Below are 24,609 nucleotides of genomic sequence, written 5' to 3'. Positions count from 1 at the left end.
ATTACTTAGGGGACTAGTTGATGAAATATTGGTATGTTGATATGTATTCCCATTCATGTACGATATTATGATAACCATGTACTTCATGAAATCCCCAACTTATTGTATTATGGATTGTTGATGTTGGTCATGAATTCAAGAAAGTCATGCCTTGTCAGTTTCCTTCCATCGAGTCCTAGGGGTACTTGTACTCGAAAAATATAGCTGTGTGCCTAGATTTAGTGTCACATTTTCATGATATCCTCAGTCAAGCCATGATCCATAGAACTCAGTCAGTCATGTGACTCAGGAAATCTCAGTAATTCAATAATCTCAGTACTATTCCGTCAGTCAACAGAACTTAATCAATTCAGTCCAGTTAAGATCAGTAATCCATGTTCAGTGTCTATTCAAATGGGAGTAGGAATTAGCACCGAGTGAACCCAAGGATGGGAACTCACCTATTATATGAGGGTGTGATTCTTAGAAGCAATCCTTGCGATGCTGAACTACGTAGCCAACGTAGGTTGAGACATCATAGCCTATTATATAAGGGTAGATGAGGTGGCTTAACCTGTTATTTAAGGGTTTCCATTATTATCACTAGAGTTACCTATTCTATGAGGGTTACTCATAAATTTTCCTTACCAGTGGTGCGGCATTGACACCCTTCCAATTGGGGTTACAGATTAGAAATCCATATGGTATATTAGGGGAATATTGGTTAGATAACTACTTCCCACAGTTTCAGTTATAGAATTAGGATTATCGAATACAGTTATTTAGTCTCAGTAATAGAACTCAGATAGTTCTACAAAATTCAGGACTGTTAAATACAATCATCTCAGAATAGTATGGAACTTAGCTAGTTCCATCAGCTTCAGGACTGTCAGACACAGTTTCTCATGTCATCAGTTATACCAGTCATCAGAATTTTGTTATTAGTCACGTTAGTTATTAGTAAATTCATGTTATCATGATCTTATTTCTAGTTACTACATATTCATGCATGTATTCTCACGTTTATATTAGTCAGTTAGCCAGTATTGTTCATTCATATGAACCCCATGCATTCAACCTACCTCACATGCATACCAGTACATTAAAAGTACTAATGCATTTACGCTATGGTGTCTTATACCATAGGTTCTGAGACACGAGCTCCAGAGCATCAATAGTATTCCAGTCTCAGCAGTCAGCATAGCAGTGAGTCCTCATCCTTCGAGGAAATGACCATCTCTTTATTATCTCATTTATTTATTTATTAGTGGATTTAGTTGGGGATATGTCCCATAAACTCCTTATTCAGACAGTTCAGTCAGTTAGAGGCTTTGCAGACTATCATGTTAGACAGTTTTGTTTTGGATATTTATACCCCACCCATATGTTATGATTTATTAGTTATGTTATAGTTTTGAACCTTATGGCCTTTCAGTTTATGTTTCCATATTTATACAGTATATTATGCAGTATATAGGTACAAATATCAGTCATAGGTTAGCTTGTGGTCCTTCGGGGTCATGAGCACCGTGTAGCATCCCAGGTACCAGATTCGGGGCATTATATTCTTGTAGCTCAAAATGTTACAATGATTAAGGTAGTACCACCCTAGCTAAAGTTGGTATACAGGGTCATTGGGGTAGTCCATAGGGTGCTTATGGTGGTCTTCAAAAAGATAGGACGAGAGATCAATCAGGCGCTCAGCCAGGTGGCAGGTGAGGTCATTATTTATATGCCATACTTAGTAGACGATATGCAGAGTCTTCTTATGTTATTATTATAGGTACTATCGCAGTGTGCCATCAATCAGCTTTTTCTTTGTTTGATTCATGATCCACTTATTCTTATGTATCTACTTATTATGGACCACAATTAGAGTTATCTTGGGATTCTTTATTTGTGCCATTATGTGTATCTACTCTCATCGGTGATTCTTTAGTAGTGGATCAGATTTACAAATTATGTGTTGTGACTATTTGAGAGTTTGATACTTAGGTTTATCTTATTGTATTAGATATGGTGGATTTTGATTTAATTCTAGGTATGGACTGGTTATCCCCATATTATGTAGCCTTGGATTATTTTTTTCATAACCATTACCTTAGTCATGCTTGGAATACCCCTGGTGGTGTGGAAGGGATCTATTGGCCATAAGTTGATGAGGATTAATTCTTATGTTTGGGCTAGGATTCTTATATTGAGGGGTTATGAGTTTTCTCTCACTTATATTTATGATTTTAGTGTGGAGACTCCCTCGAATGACTCCGTTCCTATAGTCCGTGAGTTTTTTGAGCATAGTATTGAGTTTATTATTGATCTTAAGTTGGGCACAGACTTATTTCCATGGCACCTTATCGTATGGCTCCTGCCGAGCTTTAGGAGCTGAATTCTCAACTTTAGGATATTTTGGGTAAGGATTTTATTAGGCTGAGTGTGTCACCTTGGGGTACTCCAATCTTTTTCTTGATGAAAAAAAATGGTTCTTGTCATGACCCAAATCATGTCCTGACCGTGATGAGTATCTCAAGCCCCACGTGGATCGAACATCGCCCCCTTCACATAACCTAACCAACATATCAACCACAAGAATTGGATGAATCTTAAACATATAACAAGATATGCAAAATGTGACTAACAATAGCTCATGAAATGTCTAAATCATTCATCACCACAACATACTAAACCAACAAACCCAAGTCCACAGTAATCCACAAAGCCTTTATAATCCAAAGTCAATAAAATATCAGGACATGCCCCCGATAATAGCCAAAATCCAAGTCTAACAAATTCTATGGCATAAGAAAAAAAATCATAAAATGAATGCCTTCCAAACTATGGAAGCTCACCACTTCAATGTCAACTCACGAACCACTCGAACACCTAGTCACTATGTAAAAAAAGAAGAAGGAGAAGCTTTGGTCCCTATATCGTGTGGAGATATAGCATCTGGATATGGTTAGCGATTGGAGCGCTAGCATGTAACTCAGGGATAGGGGAATAAAATAACATCATCAATAAAACCAAGTCAAATTATCCTATGCAATAACATGTATACATACATATATATATATATCAAGTAGGAATAGGGACCAAGGCTTAGCATGAACTTTGAAAATATTAACTTGGGCTATGTAGCATAACTGTCATATAACAAGGCACCCACAAGCTATATGGGCCTAGCTTTCCTCTAGCTGTAAGGGCCCCAGTGCATGTTACCGAATAAACCAGAGAATATCCATATCCATATATGCATTTATAGGGGACTCAAACCTCCCATCATAATCAAAGTGACTTAAGCACCAATGTATATAATATGGGGGACTCGAACCTCTCATTCATATATCTATTCGGAGACTTGAACCTCCCAGTCATATAGACACCCGCACCGGTTAGGGCAATTTTTAGTGTTGGTCCTTCGTACTTCACTTTTAAGACCTCGCTACACATCCCACTTTAAATCCCATTTCAAATATTCTTTACACATACACATAACCATTAGTCCACTTACTTACCAAATGCATCTTGTTGGTATTGTCATACCAACCCCACTTGCTAGTGTACAACATGCCATAACCATTATCATTCACATTGGGACTCAAACCAATTTTCTATTTAAAGAAATCAATTTAATTCAATATTTAGGGACTCGAACCCATTTATCCATTTAAACCACTAAGGTCACAATTCAAATTAATTTATAGCCAACAAGGCCTTCATGAAGCCACTAACCAACAATTGAAATTATTAGGCCAATGTCTCAGTTCAAAACACATTTCAATTCAATCTATAGTCATCAACACCTTTACAAAATCATTCATACTTCATTCACATTCTTATATCAAGCATTAGTTCAAAACACAATTTATCAGGTAACAAGATTCTTCTCATAAATATTTTCACAAACAAGTTGAGGGTATACCATTATCAAACCATTATTCAAGTAAAAAACCATTATGTTATGGTTAACCATGACCCATTTATTAAACCACAATTTTTATGAACCCACATGTGCAAAACCATCATAACAAACATGCATGAACAGAAGTGAAATCATGAGAGAATAATACTCAATAATATGTATTCAAACCCTCAACCATGAACTTCAAAACCACCATTTATGATTCAAGAACAATGTTTAAACACATGATTTTTATGAACTAACAAAGAAGGAAGAGTCACACGCCTGAGTTACGAAGATTCATGGAGAGATTTCAATCTTAAGCCTCTAAATGACTTGTTGTATGATTTTCATGAATTGTTTTCATGGCATAAATATTGTATGGTTTTGAGTCTTCAAATATATATTGGGGGTTTTGGTTACAATGGTTGGTTATTATTTTTCCATGTCTTTTACTTATGGTTTTCATATTATTATGGTGGTTTGAACATTTGGTTGCATGGGAATTGTTAATTGGTACTTGGTTTTGTCTTTGGAAATACTATACCCCCAACATGTTTGATAAAATGCCTATGGGAATGTTTTTGGTTAAATTGTTAGACGTTCATTAAATTATTGTATGTATAACTTAGTAATGGAACCTTAAATGGTTTAAATAGTTTGGAATAGTTAAATGGTAAGGCCTTAGTGGTTATGGTTGGTCTAATTGAAAGTCTTGTAGGGTACAAGGGAATCCCCTAAGAAAACACAATGAGTATCACTTGTAGGGTACATGGGATTCCCCCAAGTCAACTTGATAATATAATCTATGGGTAAATGGGAATCCCTCATCTTAAAAAGAATGGCTAAGGACATTGCTTGCAAGCTATAGTTGGTATGATGATACCACTACTTATAGCCTTTGTTAGTATTAAATGGAATAATGGTTTGGTTGTGTGGTAATGGTTTTAATAGGGTAATAATGGTGGGGTGTGATAGCTAACCGTGAAGGTATGAGTCCAATGAACAAACACTGCAAACTCATATTTGCTGACATGAGGGTTGGTCATGACGACCATATATGATACTTATGGGGTACACAGTAATCTCCTAAGTACACTTATATATATGTATCATGAAGAGAGAAGGGTATTGGAGAATCCCTTACTCCTATGGTATCTCTGGTTCATTCGACTATATGTATTAGGGCCTGTTTAGGGAATTACACTAGACCCATATAGCCCGTGGGTGGTTCTAGAATAGTTAAGCTACACATACTGAGGTTAATGGTTTTAATGGCATGCTAAACCTGATTCCCTTTCCCATCATGGTTATATATATATATATGTATATATATATATATATGTATATATATACATATACATATATGATGGTTGTGAATGTATATGGTTGGTTTACTCTATTTTAAAGGTTGGTATTATTTTTTCCTTATCCTGAGTACTTGCTAGCATTCAGTCGCTAACCCATCTTTGGGAGACTGTATCCCCACATGATGCAGGAATCGGTCATTCTACTCCTCCTTCCTAGTGATCGAATTTCGGATTAGCTCAATTGGATTGAAGTGGTGAGCTTCCATATTCTGAAAGGCTCCATTTCATATCATGGATGATTTTACATACTTTGGTTATTTCATAAACATTGGTTTAGGCTATGGTTGGGGGAATGTTCCAACTAAATATTATTTTGCTTTCGGTTAGAGGATTTGTGGAACTACTATGGTTGTCAGTATTGGTGTCAGCCTTAGTATTGGAATTGGAATTGAGGCTGACCAAGGTAGTGGTCAATAGCAAAGTGGTCGAGATGTTAGTAAGTGGCCAAAGAAGAAGCGCGGGAGCTCTAGTTCTTTCTCCATACCTAGTTCTCATTATTCAAAGTAGTTAGGTGATAGGTGTCAGTAGGGTAGTGATAACTTTAAGGAATGGGGTGCTAAATCTCAGGCTAGTGGGGTCTAGTTATCTTAATCATTTCCTCCTTGTATGTTCTATGGTCAATTCATCAGGGATTTTGTGATGAGGGAAGGGATAGGTGCTTCAAATCAACCAGGCCATATGCTTAGAGATTGTTTGGTTAGTAAGGTTGTGTCGGGAGAAAATAAGGTTCCTCCAAATAGGGAGATTGAATTTAGGATAGATTTGGATCCGGACACTTGTCCAATATCTATTCCTCCTTATGGATTGTCTTCAACTGAGTTTAGGGAACATGAGGAGAAACTCAAGTATCTATTGGATAAGGGTTTCATCGGTCCTAGTATATCCCCATGGGGTGCACCAGTGTTATTCGTGCATAAGAAGGATGGCTCCTATAAAACCCGTGCCTTTTCCTAGCTAGAAATCATCTCAAAAATACTAGGAATTACTTTGAAATGAAAATACATTTTTTTACATGCAGTATTTTTTAGATTTTCACTCTCTATTATGTGGAAAATTGAGTTGGCTTTCCAACGATACCAATTTCATCCAAATCTGACATCAGACAAAGGAGTTGTGGACGTTTTACTCGGAACCTTCAGAATTGCCCAGGTGTGACGGCCCAGTTTGCGGACCGTCAAAATAGTGATGGACCACTACTTAGACCATCACTTACAAGGTAGAAGGGCCCCATTCTGTTAAGTCCTGATGGCCAAGTTGACAGACCATCAACTTAGTGACGGACCACCACTTGGACCGTCAAAGCCATGACAATTGAGCCACATTCTGGATAAGGTATGACAGACGAGTTAACGGACCACCAGATATTTGACGGACCATCACTCATACCATTAACCCTTCTCTAGTGAAGCCCATTTCTGGTCCACGTCTAACGGGCTAAATGACGGTCCACCAAGAGTCTGACGGACCATTAGCCGGACCGTCACACGCCACGTTCAGTTTATTTCTAGGTCGTTTTAACAAGGGTATTTTGGTAACTTACCACTCATTAATATAAACCCAATTACACCCGATTTCAGCCACTTTTCATCATTTTTTCACTAAAAACAACTAGGGTTTCTCCCTAAATTAAATCTTCAAGACCAAGACTCAATCTTCTTCAAGAATCAAAGGATTTAAAATCCTTCCAGTTCAAAAACATCAAGAACCTTGAGTCAGATATGTGTAGTGTTTATCTATGGACCCCTTTCGTTCATAGAGTTCAAGAACCATGATTTTAAATGAGAAACCTTGATTTCTTTATTGCTATGTGATGTTTCTCATGTCAATGCCCATTTTTTAAACATCAGAATATTATTTTAAGATGACTTCCATGAAGTATGCATGTTTGTGGTTAAAACCCATGAAATTGGGTGGTTCAAGATGATTAACATTTGTTGAGAAAACCTATGCCCAAGGTGTGCATGCAAGGTGTTTGTTATAATGCCTAGGATGCTAGAAGTCGATAATTACATGATTTTATGATACCTAAATGACAAGTCCATATTAGCTATACACTCAATATGAATTGCATGTTATTTATGTATTGTTATTGTTGTGTTGTGGAGCATGTGTGATAATAGAATTATAGAACATGTACATGAAATGTATCCATGTTTTCCCTACCATGTTTGAGATGTTGAATAGATTCATGAAGTACACTATCCCTTACTTATGATATTATGAATTATGGACTCAAATCTTGTGATCAAGTCATGTCATGTGTGTCAGTTTCCTTTTATCGAGTCCTGTGGGTGTTCGTACCTGAAACTATAGCTGTGTGCCTAGAGCCTTGTTATGTTCTTATGATATCTTCAGTCAACCCATGTTCCATAGAATTCGGTCAGTCATGTGACTCAGGAAACCTTAGAAACCTCATGATCTCAGTCAGTTATCAGTATTATTCCGTCAGTCAATGGAAATTTAGTAAACCTAGTTCATGTATAGTCAATTAAGTCATGTTAAGTCTCTTCAGATGGGAGTAGGAGTTAGCACCGAGCGAACCCAAGGATGGGAACTCACCTGCTTCAGATGAAGGTATGATTCTTAAAAGCAATCTTTGCATTCCAAAACTATGTAGCCAGCATAGGTTGAGACATCAATACTGCCAGATTAAGGTTTGATGGGGTGGACATCCGCCGTTCTCTTTTGGGGACACTACCAAATTTGAGGGTCACTCACAGCATATCTTTACCCGTGGCACGGTATTGACACCCTTCTAATCAGAGCAATGATTGGGCCCTAGTTTAGCTACTTTAGCATACATGGGGCATGTCGGTTAAACAACTACCTCCCATAGTTTTAGACTCAGTCTCAGTAAAAGAACTCAGATAGTTCTTCAGATATCCGTATACTAGGACTGTTAGATACAGTCAAATCTCAGTTACAGTATGGAACTCAGACAGTTCCATCAGGTTCAGGACTGTCAGATACAGACCCTCATGCTATCAGAACTATATTTTTTAGCCATGTATTATCATACTGATTTACCTATCACATACTCACGATCTCAGTTACTATGTTTGTATGTTTGCACTCTTACATTCATATCAGTCAGTCGGTTAGCATTATTCATGCATGTAAACCCTTTGCATTAGCCTACCTCACTCGTATACTTAGTACTCCAGTTGTACTGATGTATTTGCGCTATGGTGCTTTCTTTTTATGTTACACCATAGGTTCAGAGACACGAGTTCCAGACCAGCAGTAGCAGTCGCATTCAACACACAGAGTTACAGTGGGTCCTCTTCATTCAAGGATGATATTAATTGATTTATTCATTTATTAATTCAGTTAGTTTTCAGTTTACGGAGTTAGTTAGAGACATGTTCCTTCAACTCCTTATCCAGACAGTACTTAGAGGTTTTTAGATTCGGTTGTTTTAGGTATTTACTACCCACATGGATGTCATATTTTGATAGTTTCTTTATTTAGTTGAACTTTATGGCCTATTGTTCATGTTTTCTGCATTTTACAAATATATTATGCAGTGTACAAGTACAGATATTAGTCATGGGTTAGCTTGTGGTCCTTCGGGGTCATAAGCATCGTGTAGCATTTTGGTATAGAAAATTGGGCCGTTACAAACTTGGTATCAGAGCCTAAGGTTTAATAGAGTCCTAGGAAGTCTGAAAGCCGCATCTAGTAGAGTCTTGTACATAGCTGTGTTGCACGCCACATTTATGTGTAGGTGGCTATAAGATATTTTAGGAATAGTTTCCCTTCCTTCAGTACTCATGTCGTGCTAGTGAGAATAATCTCAAGTTACACTCTCAGTCTAATCCATCCTTCTCTTATTTCAAAATATGCCTCCAAAAAGAAGAAACCAGCCAGCTCCTCAGCCCGAACATCCTTTGGGCGAACATATTTCCCATGCAGAGTTTAGGTCTACATTTACCACACTTACTCAGTCTGTGGTTGCCAACAATGAATGGCCACCATCTATTCCGGCCAATCTAGTGGCAAATTCCATAGAAGCTAGTAGTTGGGACTTCACCTGGATGAACCTTCCATCTTTCTTCAGGTCTAAGTCTGATAAAAACCCTCAGGAGTTCATTGACCAAGTCCAGAAGGTCATTGATATCATGGTTGTTACTTCTGTTCAGAGTGCTGAGTTAGCTGCATATCAGTTACAAGATATGGCTCACACTTGGTACAAACAGTGGAAATTCGAAAGGGTAGATGGTGCAGGTCCTATTGAGTGGGAGGAATTTGTCATAGCTTTCTTAGACAAAATTTTTCCCCAAGAGCTGACGGAAGCCAAAGTTCTTGAATTCATCAACCTCAGGTAGGGAAACATGACGGTTAGGGAGTATTCTCTCAGATTTACTCAGCTAGCCAAATATGCCTCATAAGTGGTTGCAGACAATAGGGCTAAGATGAGCAAGTTTCTGTCAGGGGTGAACGACAGTGTGGTAAATGAGTGCAGGTCTACGATGTTGAACAGTGATATAACCTTAGCCCGACTCATGACCCACGCTCAGTAGATAGAGGAGCAGAAGGTTAAGACTAGAGAGAGGCAAAATAAGAGAGCAAGATCAGGCAGTTTCAGTTTTGCTCCACCCAAATCTGAGGGAGAAAACCATTCACAGTTTCATCCCAAGTCATCAGCTCCAGCTCATTCTATAGCCAGTGCATTAATTCCTAAGTTCAGAGAGGGTAACCAAGATAGAGCCCCAGGCTCTAAGTCTCAGGGCAGTGTTAGCAGAGCCCGAATTAATCCCCTATGTTAGACTTGTGGTAAGAACCACAAGGGTATTTTCAAAGTTGATAGTGATATTTGTTTCGGATGTGGCAAGCCAGGACACAGGATCAAGGATTGTCCTCAGTCAGGTCAGCAGAAACATCTCCATTCCCTAGCTCAGTCTGGTCACCCGAATCAGTAGGGTGCCACTTGTAGTGCTAATAGTGGGCAACGCCCAAACAGACTATATGCTCTTCAGACCCGACAGGATCAGGAAAATTCTTCTAATATCGCTACTGGCACGTTACATATTTTCCATGTTCATGTTTATGCTTTGCTAGATCTAGGTGCATCCTTATCTTTTATTACTCCCTTTATAGCAGGAGATTTCAGAATTAGTCTCAAAATTTTAGCAGAGCCTTTTTCAGTCTCTACCCCAGTGGGTAAAACCATCATAGCCCCGCAGGTATACAGGAACTACCCGGTTATGATATTTCATAAAGTCACCTCAGCAGACTTAGTTGAATTAGAGACAACTGATTTTAATATCATTCTCATCATGGATTGGCTTTATTCCTGCTATGCCACAGTCGACTGTAGAAACAGAATAGTTCAGTTCCAATTTTTGAATGAACCTGTCTTAGAGTGGCAGGGTAGTACTTTATCTTTCAGGGGTCAACTTATTTCCTACCTTCGTGAAAGGAGAATGATATCTAAGGGATGTGTTTATCATCTCGTGCATATTAAGGATTCCAGCTCTAAATCTCCTAGTCTTAAATCAGTCCCAGTGGTTAATAAATATTCTAATATCTTTCCCAAAGATCTTCCAGGAATTCCTCCCGAAAGAGAAATAGATTTTGGCATAGACCTTTTCCCAGATACTCAGTCTATCTCTATTCCGCCATACAGAATGGCACCAGCAGAGCTTAAGGAACTAAAAGATCAGTTGAAGGATCTCTTGGATAAGGGATTCATCAGGCCAAGTGTATCCCCATTGGGTGCACCAGTCTTATTCGTGTGCAAAAAAGATGGTTCTGTTAGAATGTGTATCGATTACCGTCAGCTCAACAAAGTTACGATCAAGAACAGGTATCCACTTCCCAGAATAGATGATCTGTTCAACCAAATTTAGGGCACTAGTTAATTCTCCAAGATAGACCTCAGATCAGGCTATCATCAGCTCAGAGTTAGAGAATGTGACATTCCAGAGACAAATTTCCATACTCGGTATGGTTACTTCGAATTTCTAGTCATGTCCTTTGGTCATACCAATGCACCTGCAGCTTTCATGGACTTGATGAACTGGGTGTCCAAGTAGTACTTGGACATGTTCGTCATAGTCTTCATAGATGATATTCTGGTCAACTCTCGCACAGAGCGTGATCATTCAGACCATCTCAGAATCGTTCTTCAAACTCTCAAAGATCATCAGCTATTCGCCAAGTTCAGCAAGTGTGAATTTTGGCTAAGATCAGTAGAATTCCTTGGTCATATTTTCTCCGGTGATGGCATTAGAGTAGATCCTCAGAAAATCAAAGTAGTAAGGAATTGGCCTCGCGCTGTTTCTCCATCAGATATCAGGAGTTTATTGGGTTTGGTTGGCTATTACAGATATTTTTTCAAGGGATTTTCTTCGATGCCTTAGAGAAAATTCAGTTGATCAGGGAGAGACTTCGGGCTGCTCAGAGCCAATAGAAGTCTTATACAGATGTTTGTAGAAAAGATCTCAAGTTCAAGGTCAACGATTATGTCTATCTTAATATCTCTCCCATGAAGGGAGTGAAGAGGTTCGACAAGAAAGGGAAACTCAGTCCTCGCTATGTCGGTCCCTTCAGAATTCTCAGTCGTTTCGGCAAGGTAGCTTATGAGCTTGAATTCCTTCAGATCTAGCCTCATTCCATCTAGTATTCCATGTCTCTTTGCTCAAAAAGTGCATAGGTGACCCAATAGTTGTCGTCCCTATTCAGAGCATTGACATTCAGAACAACCTCTCTTATAAAGAGATTCCAATTGAAATCTTAGACTATCAGACTCATCGATTAAGGAACAAAGAAGTCCCTCTAGTCATAGTTCTTTGGAAACATTAGTCTCATGAAGAAGTTACTTGGGAAACAGAAGTAGATATGCGTACCAAATACCCTCACCTTTTCTCTGCCAATTCGAATCAAGCTCAAGGTAACAGTCCTTCTTAAGCTTATTCATTTTCACATTCAGCATTCAATATAAACTTGGTATCTATTTCCATTGCATACTCAGACATGCGTTCATATGTCGGTACAGTATTTAATCATGCATCAGCTATATATTCTCACCTTGAGAAACTCAGTTGATCAGATTGCTCAGTTACGTATTCATGTATCAGTTATCCATGCATCAGATATGCATGATCAGTATGCTATGTATAGTTTGTCAGTCGTGAGATCATGTTCCAGCTATTCATGTTTATATCATTGTTTCCCCTCCCAGTCATTTTCATTCGAGGATGAATGTTCTCAAGGGGGATATATTGTAATACCCGTGCGTTTTCCTAGCTAGAAATCATCTTAAGAATGCTAGGACTTACTTTGAAATGCAAATCTATTTTTGTACATGTAGTAATTTTGAGATTTTCACTATTTATTAAGTGGGAAATTGAGTTGGCTTTCCAACGATACCAATTTTGTCCAAATCCGACATCAGACGAAAGAGTTATGGATGTTTTACACGGAACTGTCAGAATCGCCCAGGTGCGACGGCCTAGTTAGCGGACCATCAAAATAGTGACGGACTACCACTTGGACCGCCACTTCCAAGGTATAAGGGCCCCATTCTAGTTAAGGCCTGACGGCCAAGTTGACGGACCGTCAACTTAGTGATGGACCACCACTTGGACCGTCAAAGCCATACCAATTGAGCCATATTCTGGATAAGGTGTGACAGACGAGTTGACGGACAACCAGATATTTGACGAATCGTCACTCATACTGTCAACCCTTATCTAGTGAAGCCCATTTCTGGTCCACGTCTGACGGGCTAAATGATGGTCCACCAAGAGTCTGACCGACCGTCACATGCCACGTTCAGTTTATTTCCATGTCATTTGAACAGGGGTATTTTGGTAACTTACCACTCGTCTATAGAAACCCAATTACACCCGATTTCAGCCACTTTTCATTATTCTTTCACTACAAACAACTAGGGTTTCTCCCTAAATTAAATCTTCAAGACCAAGACTCAATATTCTTCAAGAATCAAAGGATTTCAAATCCTTCAAGTTCAAAAACATCAAGAACCTTGAGTCAGGTATGCGTAGTGTTCATCTATGGACCCCTTTCGTTCATAGAGTTCAAAAACCATGATTTTAAATGAGAAACCTTGATTTCTTTGTTGCTATGTGATGTTGCTCATGTCAATGACCATTGCTTAAACATCAGAATATTATTTTAAGATGATTTCCATGAAGTATGCATGTTTGTGGTTAAAACCCATGAAATTGGGTGGTTCAAGATGATTAACATTTGTTGAGAAAACCTATGCCCAAGGTGTACATGCAAGGTGTTTGTTATAATGCCTAGGATGCTAGAAGTCCATATTTACATGATTTTATTATACCTAAATGGCAAGTCCATATTAACTATACACTCAATATGAATTCCATGCTATTATGTGTTGTTATTATTATGGTGTGAAACATGTGTGATAATAGAATTATAGAACCTATACATGAAATGTATCCATACTTTCCCTACCATGTTTAAGATGCTGAATAGATTCATGAAGTACACTATCCCTTACTTATGATATTATAAATTATGGACTCAAATCTTATGATCAAGTCATGTCATGTGTGTCAGTTTCCTTCTATCGAGTCCTGAGGGTATTCGTACCTGAAACTATAGTTGTGTGCCTAGAGCCTTGTTATGTTCTTATGATATCTTCAATCAAGCCACGTTCCATAGAATTCGGTCAGTCATGTGACTCAGGAAACCTCAGAAACCTCATGATCTCAGTCAGTTATCAGTGTTATTCCATCAGTCAATGAAAATTTAGTAAACCCAGTTTATGTATAGTCAGTTAAGTCATGTTCAATCTCTTCATATGGGAGTAGGAGTTAGCACCGAGCGAACCCAAGGATGGGAACTCACCTTCTTCAGATGAAGGTGTGATTCTTAGAAGCAATCCTTGCATTCTAGAACTATGTAGCCAGCATAGGTTGAGACATCAACACTGCTAGCTTGAGGGTTGATGGGGAAGACATCCACCGTTCTCTTAAGGACACTGCCAGATTTGAGGATCACTCACAACATGTCTTTACCCGTGGTACGATATTGACAACCTTCCAATCAGGGCAGCGATTGGGCCTCAGTTCAGCTACTTTAGCATACATGGGGCATGTCGGTTAAGCAACTACCTCCCACAATTTCAGACTCAGTCCCAGTAAAAAACCTTAGACAGTTCTTCAGATATCCATATACCAAGACTATTAGATACAGTCAAATCTCAGTTATAGTACGAAACTCAGACAGTTCCATCAGATTCAGGACTGTCATATATAGTCCCTCATGCCATCAGGACTATATTTTTTTAGCCATGCATTAGCGTATAGATTTAGCTATTACGTACTCATGATCTCAGTTACTATGTATGTATGTTTGTACTCTTACGTTCATATCAGTCAGTCAGTTAGCATTATTTATGCATGTAAACCCTTGGTGTTGGTGTTGGTTTTGAAAACTATTTGCATGAGAATGGTTAATTGGTACTTGGTGTTGGTGCTGAAAACTATTTTCCCTCAACATGTTTGATAAAATGCCTATGAGAATGTTTTTACTATATTGTTAAACTTTTATTGAAACTTTGCATGGTATAAAGTGGTAATGGAACCCTAACTGGTTTGGATTGTATTTAATAGTTAAATGGTAAGGTATTAATGGTCATGGTTATGGATTAATTGAATACACTTATGGGGCACATAGGAATCCCCCAAGCAAACGTAATAATGATCATCTTGGAGGGTACATGGGAATCCCCCACAAACTTAATAATGATCGTCTTGTGGGGTACATGGAAATCCCCCAAGCAACTCAATAATGCAATCTATGGGTACATGAGAATCTCTTTTTTAAAAAGGATGTCTAAGGACATTGCTTGCAATCTATGGTCGGTATGACAATACCACTACTTATAGCCTTGGTTAATAATAAATAAAATTGGTGGTTGGTTGTGTGCTAATATTTGAATTGGGTAATAATAGTGGGGTGTGATAGATAACCATGAATGTGTGAGTCCAATGGATGAACAGTATAACTCATATTTGCCGACATGAGGATTTGTCATGGCGACCACATATATAATACTTATGGGGTACACGGGAATCCCCTAAGTTACACTTGTATATATGTATCACGGAGAGCGAAGGGTACGCGAGAATCCCCTACTCCTATGGTACCTCTAGCTCGCGCAGCTTCAGGGGGTAACATTGGACCCATATAACCCATGGGTGGTTCTAGGATGGTTAAGCTACACATACCCAGGTTAATTATTTTAAAGGTATGCTAAATCTTGTTTTCTGTCTTGGAGCGGATATATATATATGTATGGTTGTGTATGCATATGGTTGCTTACTTAGTTTTAAAGGTCGGCATTATTTTAACCATATCCTACGTGAATATTAGCATTCACCAGCTAACCCTTCTTCAGGCGTTGTATTCCCATAAGATGCAGGAATCGATCATTCTATTACTCCTGCTCAGTTATCTAATTTGACATCAGCTTATGTTGGATTCAAGTGGTGAGTTTTAATATTTTGAAAGGTTCTATTTCATGTCATGGATATCCGTACATACTTTGGTCATTTTATAGACTATGGTTTTGGCTATGTCCGGGGGCATGTCCCAACCAGATACTATTTTACTTTTGATTAGACATTTTATGGGACTACTATGGGTTGGTATGGGAAGTATCGGTAGTGGTGTCATCCTTGACATTGGTATTGGTATTGGGGCTAATACCACATGACTTTCTTTGATTTATGATTGTTCTATTTTATTTTGGAATATATATTTATATATATAAACATATTGGGTTATTGTTTTGGTTTGGTTGGTTATTAGATCGATTGACTTGGTTAGGTTGGTTTAAGAAATAGACCAATCCTAAAGTCAGTATATCTACAAGTATGTTGTCTTGTTATATGTTCAGAATTCATCCAACTTATGGTATGTGTTTAGAGGTTGGTGATACAAGCATGAGAAGCACCAAGAGCAGAAGACCTTTCACAAGGAGTCAAGCCAAAGAGTTACATAGACTTTAAGCAATGTTTATGAAGTTGAAAGCTTGGGATTGTATCATGAGTTCACCTATTGAAGAGTATATGCTAAAGTTTGAAGAGGAGGTTTGAAATACACTCCAAATCCGCCTCTATTTGGGGGTTCATTAAGGGCATTCTTGTCTTTTAATGACTTCTTTTTACACCCTAAAGGAGCACCCTTCATTAAGGGTATTTTTATCATTATTTGTTATAGTATAAATAGACACCTTATCTCTTATTTTCCTTAGTTTTTGAGATAATGAATTGAGTGACTTTTTAGATTGTAATCTTAGTGTTATATTGTAGTCTTCTCCTTCTCCTTAAGAGAGGAAAACTAAAATTTAAACCTTGAATGCATTTGAATTGGTTTTCACTTGTATTGGGTTATTTGGGAAGAAAGGTGTGATTGAGGAAGTGTAAGTCCTTTGGCCCACCTAAGAGAAAGGTTTGAGCTTCTATTGGTGAGATGTGTTTGAAGGTTTGAGAAACCTTCTTGTGCTATTAATTTGAGAGAAGTAAGGGTCTTTCTACCTATCTTTACTTTTTATGCAATCTTCTTCTTCATCCCCTTTCTAGTGTATTGTTTTCTCTTTGTGTGCTTGCTGATTTTTGCCGTTTAAGTGTCCATTTCGTATTTAGCCTTTCTATAGGCTATCATTTGGTATCAAATCCTTGTTTAGGGTTGTTCCAACATCTCTAAATCTTGGTTTTAGTGTTCTTATTAAGAAAATCTCAACCAAAAATAGTCAAAAATCCGAAAATACAAAAAAAAAGTGTTGTCTTGTGTGTTTGTTGTAGATCCGAATTTAGAAGTTAAATCTACTAATTTTTATCTTGTTTTTATAGTTTCTAGTGTTATACTCTTGTTCTCTAACACTAAAAGTGTCTAGATCTACTTTTAAAGTGAAGTTTGGTTGAGTTTGAGCTAAGATCCACCATGGCTATGGTGTTTTTGAAGCTTTTGAGCTAAGATTCAAAATTGACCTTGATATTTGAACGAATTTTGTGGCTGATTTTTAGTGGGTTGAGTTTTTTTTTGGCCAAAGGAACCTAGATCTACAAAACAAATCAAATTTGGAGTTCATTTGCTTATTGGTCTAACTTGGTCAACACTTGAATATTCATCTTGTTCATCCATGGTCTTTATATCTTAGTGAAGAAGAATATTCAAAGGTGTTGTTTGATCCAAAAGAGGGAAGAAAGAGAGTGAAAAAATTGTTAGTCCAAAAGCACATTCAAAGAATATTCCATTCTTCCAAAAGAAGGAGGGTACAAGGGGACAACAAAGTACACTTGCAAGGACAAGGGGGGACCAATTCTTTTCCATTTCAATTGAAGGCTTGAAAGAGCTCTAAATTGCATCCTTACACCCTCAAATACGAAACTCTCCTTTTCAAAGGGTAGTGTTTGGTTGAGACAAGGTTTTGGAAAATTGAAAAATTTTAAAAGTGACAACCAACCACGTAGTGCCACATCATCACTTGTGATCAACCAAAATTCATCTCTAAAATTAGATTTCCTAGTTTCTAATTTTTGATTCTAGTTTCTTTTAAGTTAATTCTATCACTAATTAACAATCTAGTAAGTACCTACTATGTTGGTAATTAGTCTAGAGTTCATTTATTTTATGTCTTCGGTTTTTGTGTGCTTTTCTCATTTTAAAGTCGTAGTATTTTGTTGGTTCAAGTTCGTGCATCACTTTATTTAGTCATTTTAAACAAAGATCAATTCCGGACCAAAGCTTCTCACCTCTTAAGTAACTTGCCAAGTATTGCCAATTTTCCAACACTTGTAAGGTCAAGTGTGAGGTGAGGTTGAGTGTGAGTGTGAGTGAAGTGAGGCCTTTGAACTAACTTGTTTACTCATTTTGTAGGTTATTTTGCTTGCTGTTTGATTTTGCTCTTTTAGGTACATTTTCTATGGAATCCAAAGTTACTACTTCCCAACCTTTGGGAAATGATTCTATTGGAGCCTTGATGGCTCGGCTTGAGGACTTAACCTGAAAAATGGATGATGATAATGATACCTTGAAGAGTAACATATATGCTATGAAGGGTTATATGGGATCAATAAGGGGTGACATGATTAGAATTAAAGCGGGGTTTGATAGACTATGTCCACCAAAACCTCCAAAAAATTCAAACCACCAAGTCCCACATCCACTTGACCAAAGACCCTACACTCCACAAATCCCCATGCAATAAATCCAAACCCATCATCAACTAAATTTGGTTCCCTCTCTCCAAACTTCCCTAAACCAAACTCAATCCATCCAAGTAGGAGAAATGGGAGAGTTAGAACCCAAGGAAAGTGAGGCTAAGCCTTAAGATGGAGAGAAAATGAATGGTGAGGTATAAGGAGGATGTTAAAAAGGGTGAAAAGGAAAGGGAAACCATGGGTAGTAAAGTTGGAAAGGGAAAGAAATTCTTGATTGTGGATCTTGTCCACAAATAATCCTTATTACTTACTAACCCAACTACTAGCATTTTGCCTAGTATTTTCTCTGCTCATGTGCAGGTTCAAGACTCTAGAAGTCCCGAGGAGAAGCCCAAGGAAGTTTCCTTAAAGCCCTTGGCCGAAAGTCCCCATTTTGGGACAAGAGATGAAGAAGTGAGTCCAAAGGGAAAACTTGAACTATTCCCTTGTAATGAGGAGCATGAAGGCTGCCATAATGATAAACAAGAGGTAAAACACACTTCCCATGATCTACAAGGTAACAAAGCTATTCTCTACACTCCTAGAAACATGAATTATGGTGATGTAGCTAATAGTGGCCAAGGTGGAGTAGTTTCGGAATTTCTTAGTGTAGGAGAGTATGAATCTTCCTTTTTTATGCTATTGCTATTATTAGGCTTCATAGGGACCAAGCTCTTGTTATGAGTACGCAAGCACTAGTTGATCCTTTAGATGACAAAATTGATTCTTTTTATAAGAATGATTTATGTCCATCTAGTGCTAGCACTTATAACCTGAATAAGTTTCCATTACCAAGTGAAAAGAGTATTCACACACTAGTTGGCTATTGTGAAAAACAAGTGGGTTTCCCTAGTAAAAATCAAGATGAAATTGATACGCTCTACACTCCCTTAAGTTTAAAATATTGTGATGTGGCTATTAGTAGCCAAGGTGATGTGAATTCGGGTTTACATAGTGTAGAAGTACATGTTTCTTTTCTTGGTAGTTCTCTTGTTGTGTATAATAATTAATGTGCTCCTAAGAATAACTCACTACTTGAACATGTGAATGATATGCTTGAAATCTCTCAAGTAGATGTTAGTGCTTGTAATGTTGATCTAGATAATAAGTATGGTAATTTGAACTTGAGTGATGAAAGTCATGAAATTAGTCTTGTTCATGGTGACCATATGTATGTCAAAGTTGTGAGAAATGCCTTGGGTGATTGTGGGTTTGATTCTCTAGTAAGAGGAATAGCTAACCTCGACTTAGATTCTTGTCTATTTCTTCCATTTGATCCCGGTATACTATTGGGGTGGAGAAGGTTGTGTTTTGGATTGAATTTTTGTTTTCCTTGATGTCTCTCTTAATATGTCCTTTGTGATTCTTATAGTAAGTATTTCATGATCATAACAAAGGATTATTGGTTGTATTTCAAATATGTACCCCCTTGGCTTGATAGACTAGTGAAAGGAATGGCTACTCTTGGCTTAGACCTTTGTTTTCTACTTCTATTTGATCCCGGAGTTCCTTTGGGATGTGGGTGGAGTAACTTATGTTCATGTGCATTCCCTTTTGGTGTTAAAGCTATTCACTTCCTTTTTATTCTTTGTTCTAAGTTTTTCATGACAAATACCAAGGATATATGGATGTATGTCAAAAGTGAACATAATTGGCTTGTCTATATAACTTGTGCTACTAATGCTAACCCTCCCCCCTTGAGGAATGTATGTTTGTTTTCCCTCTCTTTTGTTTTGCAAGGTGTGAATTTAAGGACAAATTCCTTTCAAGATGGAGAGGATGATACAAGCATGAGAAGCACCAAGAGCACAAGACCTTTCACAAGGAGTCAAGCCAAAGATTTACATGGTCTTCAAGCTATGTTTATGAAGTTGGAAGCTTGTGATTATGTCATGAGTTCATCTATTGGAGTGTATATGCTAAAGTGTAAAAAGAAGCTTTGAAATACACTCCAAAGCTGCCTTTATTTAGGGGTTTATTAAGGGCATTCTTGTCTTTTAATGACTTGTTTTTACACTCCAAAGGAGCACCCTTCATTAAGGGTATTTTTGTCATTGTTTGTAATAATATAAATAGACACCTTAGCTCTTATTTTCCTTAGTTTTTGAGATAATGAATTGAGTGACTTTTTAGGTTGTAATCTTAATGTTAGATTATAGTCTTCTCCTTCTCCTTAAGAGAGGAAAATTGAAATTTGAACCTTGAATGCATTTGAATTGGTTTTCACTTGTATTGGGTTATTTGGCAAGAAAGGTGTGATTGAGGAAGTGTGAGTCCTTTGGTCCACCTAAGAGAAAGGTTTGAGATTCTATTAGTGAGGTGAGTTTGAAGGTTTGAGACACCTTCTTGTGCTATTCATTTGATAGAAGTAAGGATCTTTCTACCTATATTTAAGGATCTTTCTACCTATATTTACTTTTTATGCAATCTTCTTCTTCATCCTCTTTCTAGTGTGCTATTTTCTCTTTGTGTGCTTACTGATTTTCGCCTTTTAAGTGTCCATTTCGTGTTTAGCCTTTCTATAGGCTATCAGTTGGGTTGGGTATTGGGGGTGGTCCGCGATCCTAGTTGGACTTGGGATGCTCATCACGACAAGACCCCGATTTGGGTTGTGTCAAGTTGATATTAGAGCCCTAGGATTATTGTAAATTGGGAGTCCATAACGTCTTGTCAAGTAGAGTCTCTTTTAAGGGTTGTAGCATGCCACACACATAAGAAAGAGGCTATAAGGCATTTTGGAATATTTTTTTTTGTGTTCTATTTTTATGCTTGGAATCTAAGTCTTGGAATCTTCTTTAATCCATATTTGTTCGCTTTTCAGATCATGCCTCGACGATCTTATATACTCAAAAACACCTTTGTCCCAACTGGTGATGATGTTGATGGGACATGCTCTACCTATAGGATCCATACTCGGTCTAGGGGTCCAGTCCCTAATCTTCCTGGAGTTCCACCGATTTTATCTAGTCCTCATCATGCCGATGTGACAAATTTAGAGTTTCGTTAGTTGATTCATATGGTTTTGCAGTTGGTAGCTTTTCATACTGAGCGTGGTGCATCTGCTATCCATCTTCTGAGGCCATAAAGGTTGGCCAGTTCATGAGGATGAGCCCTCCAACTTTTACTGGTGTTAAGGTGGAGGAGGATTCTAAGGGTTTTCTAGATGAAATATAAAGGATATTAAGGTTATGCACGCCACAAATGTGGAAGGAGTGGAGTTTGTTGCCTACTAGTTGAAGGATGTGGCATACCAATAGTATGGGAAATGCGATAGGACAAGGGGTGAGGTTGATGATTCATCTCTATGGGAGACTCTCTCTAATACATTTCTAGACCGCTTATTTTCTCAGGAGTTGAGGGAAATGAAAGCGGAGGAATTTGTTAATTTGAAATAGGGTAAGATGTCGGTCAAGGAGTATGCCTTGAAGTTTCACTAATTGTCTCAGTACGCTCTAGAGATGGTGCATGATATGAGGGCCTGAATAAGGAAGTTCGCTTTAGGACTGTCTCGTGAGTTGATCCTTGAAAGAAAGTCTGCATTGATGATCAAGGACATGGATAAAGTTTCCTTTCCTTTTAGAACGCTAGTTTAGAGAATTCTAGTTTTATCCATTCCTTTTTAGAAAAACTTTAGGTTTAACAACCAGCCTAGGTGGGGTTTTTTTTTTGTTTAATTTTGGTTTTTTATTAATAAAAAAGCGAAATTAAATCACAAATGGACCAACCCATTAAACAAGACAGCCTAGTACTATTTTACTGACCCGGCCCAACCCGAGTCCAATTTAAATACATATAGCCTAAGTAGGGTTTCTAAATTAGTGCTAGGTTTCCTAATCTTTATCTCTTTTATGCCTCTCTCTTTTCAATGATGATCTCTTTCACCAACTTTAGCTTTTGTCGATTGATGCTTTGGGTAATCAATGTTGTGCCTTCATTATTATGACTTCCTTGTGATATCATCTTGCAGAAGTAAATGGTACCTCTTTTTCTTTGTTTTGATTATAACACCTTTAGCTAATTGTATTGTTCATTCTTCTTTTGTTGTAGTTGTGTTCTCCGGTGGATGGGAAAGTGAAATGCTTTTTGTACCCCTATGAGGGATCTAGTCAGCTGAGATAAGCTTCTATAACCAAGTGAGCTGACCCTATTCTCTCTTCCACTGCTTTTTCTTGATCTGTTATTATTGACCTTAATGCTTTCACTTACTTGTGCTTCATAGATATAGTAGGGAAAAAGATATAAGGATGCTTGGACCCACGAGTATTTGGTTAACAGCCTCATTCCCAGGTTTATCAAGCTCAAAATGTCCCATAAACTCTCCCATGATGCTGAGAGTCCTTTTTGTTGGCTAAAATATCTTAGTCTAGATAGTACATGCACTCTTTTTGATACTTCTATAGAATACACATATGTTGCATGTAAACTATTCAGCTGTAACCTCTTTTGCCCTTTTATCCTTTAGATGGTGTAATTCTTAAGTATGGACACTGCCATTTATCACTATTTATGATATTTTTCCTCTTTTTATAGCTGATGAAAGCTTGTAATTGTGAAAGCTCCTATATCTATTGCTAAATTTGCAAAATAGTCAGCTAACTCTGTAAATATGCTGATATTTCACTTGCTTGCCTCACATGAGTTGTTGTATCAGCCTGACTATATTTGCTATGTTCCATAGGCACTTCCATACTCATATTAGTACCTTCTGATGAGTGAATCCATCTGAATAATCACTTTATTGTATTGTGTCTGTTTGTAATGCTTAGCTGCCTGTAGGATAGCATTTTCTTCTTCCTGCATTTTAAAGTGGTTATCCTTTAGCATATAGTACATCCCCATTCATATCTCTTAAGCAGAATGAGTATGAACTTCCTCCTTCTTCTCCTATGAATGCTCCATCTGTGTTGTACTTTACCCATCCTTTTGTAGGTGCCTCCCATATAATTCTGGTAGCCTTTATCTTGCTCTTTAGCTTATCAAACTCCTTTATTTTTTCTGGCCATTCATTGGGGAACTCATCTGCTGGTTTTCTCACTTTCAAAAGCATCCCCAAATTCCTTGTTATATTGTAGAAGCCATGTGGTGTCCTTGTTATTATGTTTTATCTTATTTCTTCTTCTCCATAGCTCCCACAGAATGATGCTAGGTAGTGCAAAAATGAATAGTTGTTCTCTCTGCTTCACCTCAGCATTCCACCATCTTAGAATTGTTCCTCTTAGGGTCAAACCTTGAATAGGTATACCTTCAAAAGAAGAAAAGTAGGACCAAGTCCTATTAGCATAAAAATATCCTCTAAAGACATGAGCTAGTGTTTCCACCGCAGGATCTTCACAACACTAACACTTTGAGGGTCCCTGCACCCCCACCGTCTTACATTGTCATCCACTGGTACTCTGCTTTTTCACGATCTCCACATAAAAATCATATTTTAAAAGGCAAACCCTTAATCTAAATACTTTTATATGTGGTGTCTACATGTTCCTTATTCCTGATGTACTGCCAAACTAACTTAACTGTAAACAACCCCGTTGATTCAATGCTCCATATAGGGAAGTCACTACCATCTTCTGTTGGGGGCTTTACTTTACTCAAAATATGCTCATCTATCTCTTCTGAAAAAATATTATTAAGCACTTGTTCACTCCATCTGTCTTCCCTAACAAGATCCTTCACTGTTTGATACTCTTCATGTTCATTATAGCTATCCTCCACCAGAGAGTAAAGATCACCTTAACCAGTCCAGTTATCTAGACAAATATCAGAATTCCCTTTCCTCAATTGCTAAATAATCAAGTGTTCCACCAGATCTGTGTCACTTAATATCTTTTTCCACACTTGTGAGTCACCTGCACCTTTTTTCCACATGACCAGCTTTGGATGCTCCTTTTTATAGTACTTTTTGTGCATGTATTCACTCCAGATAGACTTTGAAGTTCTAAATGTCCACCATAGCTTACAAAATAAAGCCATAGAAATATCAGTTATCCTTCTAAAACCGAACCCTCCTTCCTCCTGTGGTAAGCACACCATCTGCCAATTAACCCAGTGTCTCCCCTTTTCCCCTATTTTATTACTCTAGAAAAATAGAGCTAAAGCTCTTTGAATGGAGTTCATCACATTAAGTGGTGGGTTCATCATTGATAAACAGTGAATGGGG

The 24,609-nt window shown here is 37.8% G+C and overlaps 1 long non-coding RNA gene across 1 annotated transcript; it reads left to right on the top strand.

Moving 5' to 3' along the window:
• Positions 1-22,264: 22,264 nt before the first annotated feature.
• On the top strand, positions 22,265-22,983 carry LOC107844799. The gene is made up of 3 exons (XR_001666578.2): positions 22,265-22,365; positions 22,500-22,585; positions 22,672-22,983. It is a non-coding gene; the product is annotated as an uncharacterized LOC107844799 (long non-coding RNA).
• Positions 22,984-24,609: the final 1,626 nt, after the last annotated feature.

Source organism: Capsicum annuum, chromosome 10, assembly GCF_002878395.1.
Source record: "Capsicum annuum cultivar UCD-10X-F1 chromosome 10, UCD10Xv1.1, whole genome shotgun sequence".
NCBI lineage: Eukaryota > Viridiplantae > Streptophyta > Magnoliopsida > Solanales > Solanaceae > Capsicum > Capsicum annuum.
This window is presented reverse-complemented; position numbering and strand designations above follow the sequence as displayed.